This window comes from Idiotropiscis lumnitzeri, chromosome 2 (genome assembly GCF_059441095.1).
Source record: "Idiotropiscis lumnitzeri isolate Australia: NSW breed Sydney's pygmy pipehorse chromosome 2, RoL_Ilum_1.0, whole genome shotgun sequence".
Classification (NCBI taxonomy): domain Eukaryota; kingdom Metazoa; phylum Chordata; class Actinopteri; order Syngnathiformes; family Syngnathidae; genus Idiotropiscis; species Idiotropiscis lumnitzeri.
In genome coordinates, this window is record NC_142392.1 from 10,562,819 (window position 1) to 10,579,161 (window position 16,343).

The following is a 16,343-nucleotide window of genomic DNA, read 5'->3' on the forward strand; positions in this document are numbered from 1 at the left end:
GTCTATCAGCATTTTCACACTATTACCAACATTGACAGGTCAATAGGGTTATAACGTGATTGTTACAGATGAGCTAAAAACATCAGTAGTACAACCTTAGTAGTACATGTGTTAGCTTCATAATGGAACGAATATTGAATGGAAATGATATAATTATATACATTCTGAAACAGTTTTTATGAATTTAGATACTTGTGATGGCTTTATTGTCCCCGTGATTAGTTTGTACATATGGCAAAACACCAGAATACCACTAGAGAGTTTAGGGCCAGAGTTATTAAAATTAAGTTGGTGATACTGTAGGAATGATGCAAGCAAACGAAACAAGTACAATAATTAATGCGTTCATGTTTTTTTTTTTTTATTCAAAACATTAACAGCCAAGAAGTCCATACTGCAGGATAAACCTGGTTGTGCCAGTGTTGGATCGTTTTTTCAATGGAGAGGATCTCCAAACAGACTTTCGCCTGAGCAGGGACTTATTCAGAGTGTTGCTGAACCTCCTGGACCAAGACCGACGACATGGATGGGGTGTTGAGATAGAGGTCCTTGTCTTTCTCTTCTGGCTGGCGAGTGGGGCATCATATCGGGTGGTGGCACGAGCATTTGGGATGCCGCGGTCCACCGTCCACTACATCATCCACCGGGTCACTGGGGAAGTGGTGGCTCTTCGCCACAGAGTCATCCACTTCCCCAACACTGCAGGAGACCTTCAGGCAGTGACCCAGGGATTTGCAGGGCTGGCGAAGCACCATGCATTTGCAAGAGCTGCTGGAGCAATAGATGGTTGTCATGTCCGAATCAAGCCTCCAAGTGGCCCTGATCGTCATGACTACAAGAACCGCAAGCTTTTCAGCAGCATAATCATGCAAGCTGTGTGTGACCATCAGGGTCGCTTTCTGGACATATTCTTGGGTTGGCCTGGATCAGTCCACGACTCCAGGGTCCTCCGGCACAGCCCTCTTTGCCAAAGAGGGCTGTATCCTCCTCCAGGGCACTTCATCTTGGCAGATGAAGGGTATCCGTGCCTCCAGCGACCACTCCCCCTCATCACTCCTTACAAGCGGCCGGTGCAGGGCGTGGGGGCCCGGGGCTTCAACATTCATCATTCCAAGGCACGCTCTATTATTGAGCGTGCCTTTGGAATGATGAAGGTGAGATTCCGGGCCATCTTTTTCCGCACCCTGGAGGTGCACCACACCTTTGGCACAAAATAATCTTTAACTGAATCATCAAAGAGCACAGACACACAAACATGGCAAAATATGAGAAGATGGAAAAATAGATTCATATACAATGTAATGAATGGTTAATAAATCTATCCCATCTTTTGGAGTGACATGGCAGCCATCAATTGCCCCAACCATCCCTGCAAACCCCCACGTAATGGATGATGTAGTGGACACTGCAACCGGTGTGATGCCCCACTTCAAGTCACGAGAGGAAGATCAGGACTCTTGCTCGTGCCCCATCCATGTCATGGGTCCTGGAAGAAAGGTTCCATCCATGCTCCAAATGAGTCCCTGCTCAGGCGAAGATTGGCAAAACAGCACTGACACACTCAGGTTTATCCTGCAACAGTTATGAACTGGGGAATGCTTTTTATTTACTGTGAATAGTTACTGTGAATTATAATGTACTTAATTTATGCCTTGTTTGTCCACCAGTTTTTCAATGAATTAATAGTTTGTAAGCAAAACAGACATGGTGGAGTCTTCATATTATTGTAAAGGTTTTGGTCTTTCAAAAACCTGGGCTTTTTCACTTTTGTCTGAAGAAGCTGATCTCAAGGTGTGACTGGGATACAAACTAGTTCATCTGTTTTGAAAGTATCCCGGTTTTTGTTTAATTTTAAATGAATGTTATCTAAATTTTAGTCTTGAACACCAAGCATTGATTTTTATTTTGATCAATCATTTTTTTCATTAAACTGAAAAACCTTCGTCTCCCTCCTCTCAGTTGCCCTTCCCTCCTCTGCCAACCTCTGTCTCTCCAATTCCTGTCTCCGCATTGCTAAATCGAGTCTGTAAAGTCTGATAATTTCATCCTCTCTCCTTCGCTTTCTCCCTCTCTGTCGTTGCTCCGGCTGTTGGCCTCGCTCTTCTTCTTCTTCTACTTCTTCTTCTTCTTCTTCTTCCTCCTCCTCCTCCGCCTCTTGCATCACCCTGGCCCGACTTGGCCCTGGTATTTCTTCAGGGATGGCCTGACTTGGCCCTGGTCTTTCCTCAGGGAATGAGGCAATTAGGACAGGGGGGGTGATGAACTCTGTCCGAGCACTCCATCCATAAGTTCGAACCAGGGCCAAGTATCGGCAGTAGCTCTCCCTGCCACCCTTCGCCAATCCCTGGGTTTTTGCAATCCTTTATCTGAAAAGAAGCAAAAAGATAAAACAATTATATCTTCATTTTCACACACAAGAAAAAAAATGTGGACTTCCATACTTTATACTTCATTTTTAAATTATCCCATTTTTTTTTGCCTGCAGGGGCGTCACTTTGCCCTGCAGCTCAAGTTTTTTCACGATGGTCCTGTATTAAATAAATAAAAATGCATGCAAAAATAAAGGATGAAAAAAAGGGTAAAAAAAGATGCAAACATTAGTCAGAAATCCTGGTGTTATGGGTAACATGCAGATTATATTATTCATTAATATCAGTAATTGGGGAGCACATTGTCTGGGGTACATGGAATTTATACAGGGCACATTCTGTGCTAGGATAAACAGCTGCGTGTTAGCGCAAATCTAATTCAAACACAAATAGCTGATGAATGGAATAAAATTGCTATCGTGGGTCTCGCCATTCTTATGCGTTTTCTTTTTGATATTTTGAGTTTAAATGGATGAAAATAAATAAGACAATAAGCCGTCAAATATTTTTCCCGCTAGAAATTGTATTTTTGCCTCCATGCTGTGGCTGCGGAGAACTTGGCCTCCGTAAAGAGGCTGTCGTACTCCCCGCGCAGCTTGATCAGCGCGGTCATCTCCTTGCTCCCTAAAACATAAGGAAAAGATTAAATAAAATAATGCTAACATGCAGAAATAAGGCAATTCAAATGTTTCAGCCGTACCTCCTATGCAATAGTTCTTAGAGCTACATTAGTTATATTTGGCCGATATCGCAACTAATAAAATTATCTTAATCTGGAGCTAAATATCCAAACATTGCTGCCCAATATTTCTCATGAGTAATGTTTTAATATTGCATATAAATAACTTATACTTACATCTGAAAGTGCACTCCGATGAGGCGGAACACGTGGCTTCGGTAGTTTGCATCTTGCGAGTGTAGAACGGCGTAGAAGAAGAGCGAGGCTTTTTAGGCTGCGAAGGTTGCATGCTCGTAGCCTTCACTCAGGGCCCGTTTCCATGGAGTTTCCATGGAAACGAGGACAGATTATAAGGCTAGTACTCGGAGGCCGCGTAAATTTGGACACCGACGTCAGCGTTCTTGTCGCACCGGAAGTGACGTCTTCTGTCCGCCATATTGGACATCGAAGGACGCAGCCTAGTTATTTGTACGTAGCTATCGAGCCTGTCCAAATTCACCACGGGTTATGCGGTCCATATAAGGCTACATGAGGAGGAGCCTTCTTAGGCTTCGAGGACCCAGCCTGCGAACTGGCCTTCGGAGGTCGCAGCCTGTTAATTTGGACACGGCCACTGTGTGTGTGTGTGTTCATTACCACTCTTGTGCTATGCCGACCTTGGGATTATGGCTTGGCTCCAGCCTTTATTCAATCATAATCGTGTCACTTTCTGTTCCGAAAATTTTGCATTTACAAATACTTATTTAGACGTGCTTTATGCACAATTTTTCTTTCATCTGTGATTTTTTTAAAGCGCCGTTTGCCCAATGTCGACAGAACACATAAACATTTATCTTGACTGTCAGTCCACATTGTACCCATACAGCTCATACAGGATGGGAAACCCCAAATTTTAATTAGCTCACAACCGCCTACGCTCTTCCTACTTATCCGAACAATTCCTCTCTTTTACAAGTTATCTGTTGGTATCACACTACTAATACTCCCATCGCATAAAAGTCAGTGTGATTTCTTCCTGCAACCTTGGTTTTCAAACACTTTTACTTCTTATCAGTCTGAAAGCGCACCTGGTCTGTGTCTCACCAATCTTAGCTCCTCCAGTCGGGAGGAAGGAAAAAATGTCAAAAAGGTCAAGTCATGGTTTTGGTGTTAATTTTGGAGCGGCATCCACAATTTGTGTGATGCCTTCTACTGGTGCGGAAAAACAGAATGACGCTGGGCTGAAATGCATCGCACCTGTTGGAATTTATCTTTATATCAATGTTAGAATTTAACTTTAACCCAATGTAAACTCAAATAAGTAATCTGACTCCAATTTGCGACCTTACCCAACTCTCACTCATCCAACAATATGCGCGCTCGTTCTGCAATAGAAAGGTATCAGGAAGCCGGCATTTTCACGCACGAATGGATTTATTCCCAATACACAGATTTCTACATGGCACCTGGATCTCGAATCCCTCTCAATACAAGTCTACACCTCTCATACCACCTGCGAATGTGTTCTACCTCCGAGTTGCCCAGTACTGATTCATACTATACAACATGCAAATGGCACAGACAAAGGCATCCTGGCATGATTCTATTGGCTATGTGTATTGCAGTTAACTTTAGTTCGCTCTCATTGGTCTTTCTCCTCCCGCCGAATCCCGTGGCGACTCCTCCTGCTTGTGCTATCCCCCGATGGCCTCTCCTTCGTCCACTGGTCCCGGAGTCATCTCGTCTCGCTCAGCACCATCTGCTTCTAAAACATTCCATTCATGCACAACCCCCGCAACCAGTTTCGCGCCACCAGTCACACTCTCAGCATTTTACAATATCACATTTTCATACATTGGATGCACCAACATCTAATGAACTATGTTAAGCTCAAACTCTTATATTCCTTTAATAGTCAAAAGTATGAAATCCTTTAAGTGTAACTGAAGTTTAGACCATGCTAATGACCAGACACTCAGGAGAGGAATGCAGGAAGATTAGATCACAGCTGCACCACAGGAGGTGTGAACGAGACCCCTCTGAAACAATGGACTTCCATGCCGGGATCACAAAAGTGGCTCCGAGCAGTCTAACCTTTGTTCAGTTTTAAATTGACTGCCATTCACATTATCCTTTAACAGTAATAGCTCCATTAAACTATCAGGTGGCACGTCCCCTCGATTTAAAATCTCTAGAGGTATACGGCATATCTGTTTTTAATCGTGGCACAAATGATGGCTTATCATATCCAAAGTAGTGCTGTTGAAGGCATTTCTCTCCTCGGCAAAGAATTAATACTGACACAACTAGCAGACGATTCAACACTTTTTTTGAAAAATGAAAACCAAATTCCTATTGCTATCAAAACCATCGGGGAATTCTCAAGGGCCTCCGGTTTATGCCTGAACATTAAAAAATGTGAACTTATTGCTATTAAAAACTGTGATAATTCTGAGCTGTATAACATTCCCATAAGAAATGAAGTGAGATATTTAGGTATCTTGATAACAAAAGATCAAAAAATGAGATGCGCTACAAATTTCTCTCCAATTATTAAAAGTACCCATAACAAATTAAACCAATGGCTTATTCGTGATCTGTCGTTGAGAGGTAGGATCTTGCTTGCCAAGTCAGAAGGACTCTCTCGTCTTATATATGCGGCTATGGCATTACATGTCAATAAGGAGATCCTTAAAGACATTGACAGAATACTATATAACTTTATTTGGAAAAACAGACATCATTATCTAAAAAAGACTGTCGTTATGAATTCTTATGAAACTGGTGGCCTTAACTTTTTGGATTTTCTTACACTGAATAATACTTTTAAGATCAATTGGATCAAGCAAATGTATCAAAACCCCGACTCAATATGGAATCTTATTCCTCTCCATATGTTATCAAAGCTGGGTGGTATTGATTTATTTCTTGTCAGCAATTATAACATTGATAAAATCCCTGTTAAGTTGTCAGCTTTTCACCGCCAGGCATTTCTTTCTTGGTCACTTATCTACAAACACAATTTTTCACCCCATAAATATTTGATCTGGAATAACAAGGATATTCTTTATAAGCATAAGTCACTCTTTCTGGAGTACTGGTTCCAAAACAAAATCATCTGGGTCGATCAGCTGTTTAATAATGAAGGACTTCTGTTTACATCTGAGGAATTTCTTAGGAAATATCGTATCCCTGTGACACCTGGTGATTTTGCCAAAGTCTTTGGAGCCATCCCCACTGGTGTTTGCATGCTTTTCAAAGGTCAGAAGCGTTTGGATTATTACAAAACCGATTATCTCTCCACAACTACCATAACCGCGGGGAAGGTGTGTTTACTTAGCGGCTCCATTAATAACAATAGGCTCATAAGGAACATGCTCCAGAAAGACGTGACAACATTACCCTATGTTATTCCACACTGGAATATGTTTGTTAATGATATACCGTGGAAAAAAGTCTGGCTCCAATCAAGCAAATATCTAATCACAAACAAAATTAAAGAAATATCTTTTAAATTGATACATAAATTCTACCCATCCAAAATGTATATAAACAAACTATTTAAGATCGGTATTAACACGGACTGTAGTTTTTGTAACAAATGCCCTGAATCTGTTATTCACTTATTTTGGTATTGCCCTTATGTTCATTTGTTATGGCAGAAATTATGTGATTTTATACATAATAATATTGAAAGTGATATAAGAATTGCTTGGAAAAATGTATTGTTTGGTTTCTTTGAAGATAACATGGACGAAAGAGATGTATATTATTTGATAAATCTTTTGATTATAATGGTAAAATACCATATTCACTCCTGTAAATTTTGTGGAAAGAAACCATGCTTTATTGTTTTTTACAACGATTTTCAACAGTACATCCATTCCATCAAATATTCTTTTAAACAAAAGGCTCATAAAACAATAGAGATCTGCAAAAACTTGAAGGTGTTTATATAGTCCTATTTTTTCTGCCCCAAGCAAGTTGTTCCCTAATATCTTTATTTATTCTTTATTTATTTTATTTGTTTCTATTTCTCCGTTAATCTATCTGTATTTTTACTTAATAGTTATATTATTCTTTTCCACTATATTCATGATCGTTTTCTTGTTCAATTGTTCGATTTACTATAATGACTTTTACATTTGTCTAATTGTTGTATTTTCTGCAGTTTGCAATAAAGAAAAAAAAACAAAAAAAAAACAAACAAAAAAAAATATATATATTTATTTGCCTCAGTGGGTTTTTTTACACCTGGCTGTTCTATTTTAATATTTATTTTATATATTTTAATTCGGTTGATAAAAAAAATTAACAAAATAACTAAATTAACGCCACATTGGCGAGTCATCTCTCGCGTCACTTCCGCCTATGCCCCGAGAAGCCGCTGCTGGAACAGCAGTGGGACGTTTAAGTTTCTCCGACCGAACTTGCAACAATGCTGTGGTTCACTCGGGCTGCAAGATTGTATGAATATAATGTCGGCATATACTCGCAGTGCCTCTCAATTATTTCACGCCCGCCCCTACCAAGAAGAAAAAGATTCGCGCCCCCCCACCACCAATTGTTTTTCTGTCTTTGTAGATTGATATTAGATTGTCAATAAAATATCCCTTAACTAAGCTAAATTGATAAGAAATATAATTTTGAGAACTATTATAGTGAGGATCTCGAAACTCAGTACTCTGTTGTGCAAATATTGATGAGATGACAAATATTTGTCATGTTATTGTTGGAGTTGGGTCACCGTGGAAATAAGAAGTAGTTAGTAAATCAACCTTTAAAAGCCAAACTTACGCCAGTACGTGTTCGTTTTTTGTGCTCAAGAAGAAAAGGGTCAAATAAAGACTCAACAACTGATTAGAGTTCCGATATTTAGTTTCTTCAATTTCTGGAGTTCACGAAATAGTACAAAGACAGATATCTGGGCGTCTTTTTCTTAATCTCACGAGAAAACTGCACTCGGGCGAGCACAGTCGAAAAATGCGCACCATCTTTCAGCCCAGCTTCAGTTTTTATAGGAGTTTTTTATGTCAAAGGTAATGTAGGTTGAATCGGTCGTCCTCGCTCCCTCCCACGGCACGGGTCCACGTCCAAGGGAAGGTCCTCCCCAGGTTAGTCATCGTCTGGTTAGTTGATTCCCGTCTGGTCCCCAAGACTGACACGCCAAGGCTGGCCTTCTCCGGCGGGCAGTCCCTCCGTCTCTCTCTCCGCTGGCATTCTTTTGTAATCTTGTCGGTGTGTGCGCGTGTATGTGCACGTGTATGTGCAGGTGTATGTATATGTCTGTGTGTGTGTATGCGTATGTGCATGTGCTCCGATCTCCAATTGTTATGTCTTTCGGAATGTGTTTTTTTATAGCGTCTGTGTGACACCTCCAGTGCCCAATTTGGTATATTTCCCTCTACAGCCCATGTGGAGAATGTGCTTCGTCGTATTTGTCCATGAAGTGCTGTGAATGTGAGGGCAGCTCATGGAAATGCTATGTGTAGAGGTTATTTTAGATTCCATTAGTTTCTTCTTATTTTCGTTGTTCAACCTCTTCGTTTGGTGGCGAATAAAAACAACACTGATGGTCGAAGCACGGCAAAAAGACTGTGTTGCTCCTTCGCCATCATCTTTATTTCTTCTTCAACCAAAAAACATTTTCTTCTTCGTGCATTACAGTAAATAAAGAATTGCGCCCTCTAACGTTGACACATTTCACTCCACAAATCAAAATAATTACAAAAGACAAAGAAATGTATAATTTCTTCTCACAAACATGCAAATGGCAAAAAACAAATATTTGCAATCATTATCCATAAAAATATAAACATTTGGGAAATGGCGCTAACAACTCATATTCAGAGACACAAAAGACAAGGGCCCGGAAACCCTCAGTGTTGAGAGAACACTATATCGGCAAAGGTAGGCCCCGCATTGTCTCCCTATACATTGATGACGGCGCTGAAGAAAGCGGACACAGAGACTGTGACTGAATAAGTCATCAGAGCTGAACAGAATATCATTATATTATATGGCGAGCGAAGGGTTGATGATGGCAATGATTATGAGAGGGCTACAGGAAAAATATAAGCCTTTCACGTTAATGGTGACGCACGACTCAATGGACGTTTCGCTGGGGGAGTTCAAGGCCAAATTATGGAACTTCGAGGCAGCGGAAGACAAAGGATCGCTCGCCGAGGAGGCGGGAGGGACAGTGATGAAAGCACGGGCGGCGCAAAAGAAGAAAAGCAGACCGCCGACGGAGCTGGCGTGTTGGCGATGCGGCGAAAAGGGTCACCGTAAAGATGACTGCTCAAAGACTGTTTGGTGTAGTGAAGTAAAATATGGTTTATTAATGTTGTTTTACCACATAAATGCTGCATAATAACCATTTTATACCTATATGCACGCGTTAGTAGATGTCTGTGTTTATGTGTTATGAGAATTTGCGCAGGCTGTGTCAATGTGTTGTGAGAATTTGCACAGGCTGCATCTATGTGTTATGAGAATTTGCACAGGCTACATCTATGTGTTATGAGAATTTGCACAGGTTGTATCTATGTGTTATGAGAACGGGAATAATTGGAAAGGATTCGCACAGGGCCTAAGCACCAGGAATGTCTGACTCATGCGAAAAGGTACAGTCGATAACGAAAAGGGAGTGAGGATTGGCAAAGGCCAAAGTTGTGCGAAGGGCCATGCGAACCATCAAAGCGCACTCGAACGGGAGGGGATGGGGTGCGATATTGGCTATAAGAATGACGAAGGCAAAACGAAAGTAGAGTCGGCTGAGGGTTTTACGCGCGGACGCCCAGCATCGTATTTTTTGCTCGCATTACTGCACACGCCGGGGCTCTCCGTCCTTCCAGCACACGCCGGTGTGAATGACGTGGTGGGAGTTGCTTGTGGGACGGGCCGGCAACGGATCAAGACGCCGTGGCCGCTATCGAAGTCCGGTACGGTGGTGATGTCGGCTGCTTGGTCATCCTCTTCCTTGTCCTTGGTGCCATGGTCCAACTTTCCTGGGAGCAAACGACCGGACGCCTTCTGTACCCCCGAATGCAGGGCCCGCTGTCATGGAATCTGACCGGCAGTGAGAGGGTCAAGGGGGTCAACGTGACCCAGGATGGAGTGACGTGTCCGGGGGGCGGGCTGTGTGCGGTGGCCAAACTCACCGCTGATGCAGTATTCTGGAGTCCTGGAAAAGAATCAACCCAATGGCTGTTTCGTAACGGAACTAGAATCTGGATCAAGTCCAGGGTGGAGCTGTGCGCAGTGAAACCAGGTACGAAGGAAGGAGATGTCAAGAGCTTTTGGTTCAGAGCAGAGTGTGATCCGACCCGTCAAGGAAAGAACTGGACCAAATGACTCATCCCAGAGAAGGGGAGAGGCGTTAGTAAAGCGACCCCCCCCCACACATTACAAACACCCAGCTGGTACCTATAATTGATACATGTACACCCTTGGCACAATCAGCAATAACTACGAAAATGTATTGGAAAGTTGTATTCCCTGTTTTTCCCACGTGTGTTCGAAAGAAGAGAGAATGGTACGACACCTTATTAGGGGGAACCGGAACGTTATTGGGGGTATCTAACACCATTGATAATGAAGTGACACGCTATAAATTAGCTGGGACCGGACAGGGAACTCACGATGCCCTACTAAAAGTAGGAATGTGGCTTCCTAATCCAATAGTGGGACAAAACGAAAATGCTAAACTGTGGCAAAATGTATTTAAATGGGAATTAAATATGTGGAACGCCACTAGTGAAGTGTTAACCAATGTAACTAAACAGCTAAACTGGACCACATGTAGCATACAAAACCTACATGCGCAGACGCAAAAAGAGCGTTTCGTACGAGTAATGACTACAGGAAATTACCAAGAGTGGCGTAGTGTCTGGAATATATCCTCTGAGTTGTGGTGAACCCAAACACAAACCAGACCTTTAATACAGATCTTTGCGAAAACACTGATAAAGGACTAGCTTGTAAATTGCATCATGAATTTGTTAATCCTTGCTTAACCAACGTAAACTTCACCTTGTGCGATTGGTCGAGGGAACCTAGTAGGGACATTTTGTGGCAGGTGGGGCCGCATACCTCAGTGGGGAAACGGGACGTATTGGTTGACAAATTACACAGTTGCTAGCCGGTTTACGGCTGTACAATGGGAAGTGCTACGCACACCATGGCAAATCTCTTTGGAGCGTTTCAAATGCGCATTGGAACGATCCACTGAGGTAAAGAAATTGATAAAGTCACATGCGTCCAATGTTTCCCAACTGATGGTATCGACATTGATGGCTAAAGGAGAAATTTTGCATGCTGCTAAAATCATTCAGCAACAGTCTGCTCACCATTGGTGGGACATATTTTCAGGCTTGTCACAAACTGCTAGGGCAACGTTGCTTCCACCAATGATTTTGGTTTTAATAGCTATCGCTTTGACTACGCTATGCAATATTGGAATTTGTGTTTATGTTCGACGAATTCGATTAGAAGTAGAAAAAGAAATATATCATTGCATGGAACCATGAGAATAAAAATTGAAACTGTCAATTCTTGGTATAACCGTTATGTGTGTGAACTGTTGGAATTTATCTTTAAATCAATGTTAGAATTTAATTTTAAACCAATGTAAACTCAAATTAATAATCTGACTCCAATTTGTGACTTTACCCAACTCTCATTCATCCAACAATATGCGCGCTCGTTCTGCAATAGAAAGGTATCAGGAAGCCGGCATTTTCACACACGAGTGGATTTATTCCTAACACACAAATCTACAACTTGAGTTTGGGTCCCTCTCAATACAGCTCTCTTTGTCTTCGCTGTTCAGCATTAATTTATAGACACAATATGCAAATGACACAGAGACAAAGGCATCCTGGCATGATTCTATTGGCTATGTGTATGCTGCAGTTAACTTTAGCTTGCTTCTCTTGGTCTTTCTTCAAGTGGTGGCCCCTCCTGCTTGTGGCTGAAGGGTCCAGTTTCTTGTCGACCCCTTCCCGCTCGAGGTGTCTGTCTGCGCCAGGCACCAACCTAAAACCTCCCAAACCTCACATTCTTTCACTTTCTTTTTCCAACTTCACCAGCCACACACTCAGCATTCCACAGAATAACAGTGACACAAGATGCAGGACATCGAATAAAACTAGCCAGGTTTCAACTCTTCCACTCCTTTAGAACTAACTTTAAATTTAGAAGAAGAAGGGCATATCTTTGAATATGTCCGCCGGATTGGAAATGAATATACCAGGCGAGAAATCCATTGTACCACGCGCATAGACATGTTGACTCATGTGGTGGTAAATGCTTTACAGGATCATCATTGGTTTTGCTTTGCTCACTCATATAATGTACCATGGTTTCAGTGGATATTGGATAATGGGGAACAACACGTTAACGGGTTAATAAATTAGTGGAACCTGTTTGCATCAATTGGTGGTAAAACACCAGGAGTGGAATGAAGTGAAATATGGTTTATTAATGTTGTTTTACCACATAAATGCTGCATAATAACCATTTTATACCTATATATGTCATGACCCGTGTCGGTCATGTCAATGTTTTTGTTATTGTTTTCTTCCCTACTTCCTGCCATGTGTTTCTGTTATTGTTTTGTCAGCTGTGTTAGCGTTTCCCCTCAGCACTCGTCATCACCAGCCACGCACCTGTTCCCCGTTAGACTCGCACACCTGACTCCCATCTGCGCCCCTAATCACTGGACTATTTGAACACCTCATCCCGACAGCTCAGCGTCGGAACATTGCTCCATTTGGACTGTCACGACCGCTCCCTGATCTCGTTCACGCTCATGTTCTCGCTTCGCTCCCGCTCTTGCTCCCGCTCTTGTCCCTAGTTTTTGTCACTGTCTTCGTTCCTCGGTTTTTGTTCTGTTTAGTCACGTTTAGTTCGACTTTGTTATTTTGCACCCTGCCACGTTTGTTTGTCCTAGTACCTCGTTTGCCTTTTGGTTTTGTTTTTGTAAATAAATTCCCTTTAAGTTACCCTTATCCCTGCTTCCTCGCATTTTGGGTCCACCCCCCTCCTCGCCGACCGGCGACCCTGACAGAATGTTCTGACCTCGAAAGAAGGACCCAGCGAGGGGCTCGCGGCGGCGTCATGGACACCGCCGCACGGACCACCCCCAACAACCCGCCGATCAGCTCAGCGTCACGTCTGCCACGCTCCCTGTTTCTCCAGATTACGTCATCGACGGTTCCCCGGTCAATCCACCCCCTCTGATCATCGACCCAGATTACGAGGACGAGTTCGTAAAGACCGCCTCCCTTTTGGACTCCCGCCGCGCTGAGCTGGGAGCACGACTGGCCCAGATAGCGGAGCAGGTGGCCTCGATAGCGGAGAAGGGCGCCGCCGAGGCACCACCCCGGGAGGCTATCATGGAGCTGACAGCTCAGATGGCGGAGCTGGAGGTCAAGATGGTGGAGAGCATGAGGCTGGCACAGCTGGCCGACCGAAAGATGGCTGAAAGGGGTCACGCCTCCACGTCGTCTGCCGCAACCCACGTCGTCTCCACGCCAGCTGCAGCAACCCACGTCGTCTCCACGCCAGCTGCAGCAACCCACGTCGCCTCCACGTCAGCTGCACCGACCGTGCAGCCGCCTGTGCCTGCCCCTCATCAGCCTGCCGACCAACCCCTTCGTGTGAGTTCTATATGTTCCGCCAAGCCAGTTCCCCATTCTTCTTCGTCTCGTGTTAACATCTTTAATTACGACACCATTTTGTCCCCCCATGTTTTTGTTAATTCAGAATTAGATGATGACCCCTATTTTCATTTGTCTGATTCCGAGTTTGACCCAGATTTTGATTTTTCTCAAGAGTTTTCTTCTCCCAGTCAGTTTTTGTCACGGTTTTCTTTTGAGTCCACCCCTGAATCCCACCCATCAGACCTTTACTTGGGCACCCGGTTGGCCATCTATCCCGGACCTCCGCGGGGTGGTCAACGACGGCGCCCAAGTAAAGGGTCTGCCACCTCTCGTAATAACACCCACTTTTTACACCCTGAGTCACGTTTTTCAGATTCACTTAGTTCACCTCGTCCATCTGTTTCTGTACCTCGTCCACAGTCGGTTTCTGCACCACCTTCCGTTCGACCCACGTTTTGTAGCGCACGTTCACCAGCCCCTGTAGTCCCGGTACCTCGTTCACCATCGGTTTCAGCACCTGCTCACGTTCCCCTGGCACCCCCTAGCTCGCGTTCACCAGCCCCTGTATCCGTGGTCCCTCGTGTTCCCCATTCCCCTGATTCCCTATGGCGGCAGGCTGATAGGGATCAGGGCCCCCGGTTCGGCTGTGCCCGGACCGACTGCTGCATCCGGCCCTCTGTCGCCCCCTCGCCAGCTGCTGAGCCCTTTTCCGGCTCCTCCCCAGCTGCTGAGCCCCGTTCCGGCTCCCCGCCAGCTGCTGAGCCCCGTCCCGGCTCCCCGCCAGCTGCTGAGCCCTTTTCCGGCTCCTCCCCAGCTGCCGAGCCCCGTCCCGGCTCCTCGACAGCTGATGAGCCCCGTTCCGGCTCCCCACCAGCTGCTGAGCCCCGTTCCGGCTCCCCACCAGCTGCTGAGCCCTGTTCCGGCTCCTCCCCAGCTGTTGAGTCCCGTCCCGGCTCCCCGCCAGCGGATGAGTCCCGTTCCGGCTCCTCGCCAGCTGATAAGCCCCGTCCCGGTTCCCCCCGAGCTGCTGGGGCCCGTTCTGGCCTCCCGAGAGCTGCTGACCCCCGTTCCGGCGCCACGCCAGCGCTTCAAGTCCCTGATCCGGCGGAGCACGTCCTGCTTCCGCCACCAGTCCCAGTTCCGGCGGAGCACGTCCTGCGTCCGCCACAAGTCCCTGTTCCGGCGGAGCACGCCCTGCGTCCGCCACCAGTCCCTGTTCCGGCGGAGCACGCCCTGCGTCCGCCACCAGTCCCTGTTCCGGCGGAGCACGCTCTGCGTCCGCCACAAGTCCCTGTTCCGGCGGAGCACGCCCTGCGTCCGCCACAAGTCCCTGTTCCGGCGGAGCACGCCCTGCGTCCGCCACAAGTCCCTGTTCCGGCGGAGCACGCCCTGCGTCCGCCACCAGTCCCTGTTCCGGCGGAGCACGCCCTGCGTCCGCCACAAGTCCCTGTTCCGGCGGAGCACACCCTGCGTCCGCCACCAGTCCCTGTTCCGGCGGAGCACACCCTGCGTCCGCCACCAGTCCCTGTTCCGGCGGAGCACGCCACGCGTCCGCCACCAGTCCCTGTTCCGGCGGAGCACGTTCTGCGTCCGCCACCAGTCCCTGTCCCCGCTGCGCCCGGCCCGCCGCCGTTCCCAGTCCCGGCCTCTGGTGCGCCCGGCCCCCGGCCACCCCAAATCCCTGCCTTGGCGGCGCCAGACGGTCCGCCGCCACACCAATTCCCTGTCCCGGCGGCGCCCGAGGACACGCCATCGCTTCCCGTCGCTGCCTCGGCGGTGCTCGACGATCCGCCGTCGCCCCAAGCTCCTGCACCGGTGGTGGAGGACGACACGCCGCCGCCTCTCGTCTCTGCCCCGGCGGTGCCAGATGAACCACCGCCACTTCTCGCCTCCGGGTCGGCGGCGTCCGACGACCCACTACCGCTCCAGATTCCTGCCTCGGCGGTGGACGATAACCAGCCGCCGCCTGCCGCCCTTGCCTCGGCGGCATCCGACGAACCGCCACCACTCCACGTTCCTGTCTCGGCGGGGCTTGACAACCAGCCGCCGCTCCACTTTCCTGTCTCAGCAGGGTTCGAGGACCAGCCGCCATGCCACGTTCCTGTCTCGGCGGGGTTCGAGGACCAGCCGCCGCTCCACATTCCTGTCTCGGCGGGGTTCGATGACCTGCCGCCGCTCCACGTTCCTGTCCCGGCGGGGTTCGAGGACCGGCCGCCGCACCACGTTCCTGTCTCGGCGGGGCTCGACGACCGGCCGCCGCTCCCCGTTCCTGTCTCGGCGTGGTTCGACGACCGGCCGCCGCTCCGCGTTCCTGTCTCGGCGGAGTTCGACGACCGGCCGCCGCTCCACGTTCCTGTCTCGGCGGGGTTCGACGACCAGCCGCCGCTCCACGTTCCTGTCTCGGCGGGGTTCGACGACCAGCCGCCGCTCCACGTTCCTGTCTCGGCGGGGTTCGCCGACCAGCTGCCGCCCCAAGGGCCTGCCTCGACGGCGGTCGACGACCCTCCGCCGCGTCTCGTCCCTGCTCCGGCGGCGACCGGCGTTCCACCGTGCCTCGTCTCCGTCTCGGCGGCGTCCGACGTCCCGCCATCGCTCCAAGTTCCTGCCTCTGCTGCGCCCGCCTCAACGCCGGTCCAAGCTCCGTCCTCT

The 16,343-nt window shown here is 47.1% G+C and overlaps 1 protein-coding gene and 1 pseudogene across 1 annotated transcript in view; one reads left to right on the top strand and one right to left on the bottom strand.

Annotated features, from left to right (window-relative positions):
- Positions 1–16,343, bottom strand: part of LOC148341659 (uncharacterized) — a 269,746-nt gene that overhangs the window by 47,645 nt on the left and 205,758 nt on the right. The gene's annotated exons all lie outside the window — the stretch shown is intronic.
- On the top strand, positions 10,024–11,571 carry LOC148341660 (uncharacterized; annotated as a pseudogene).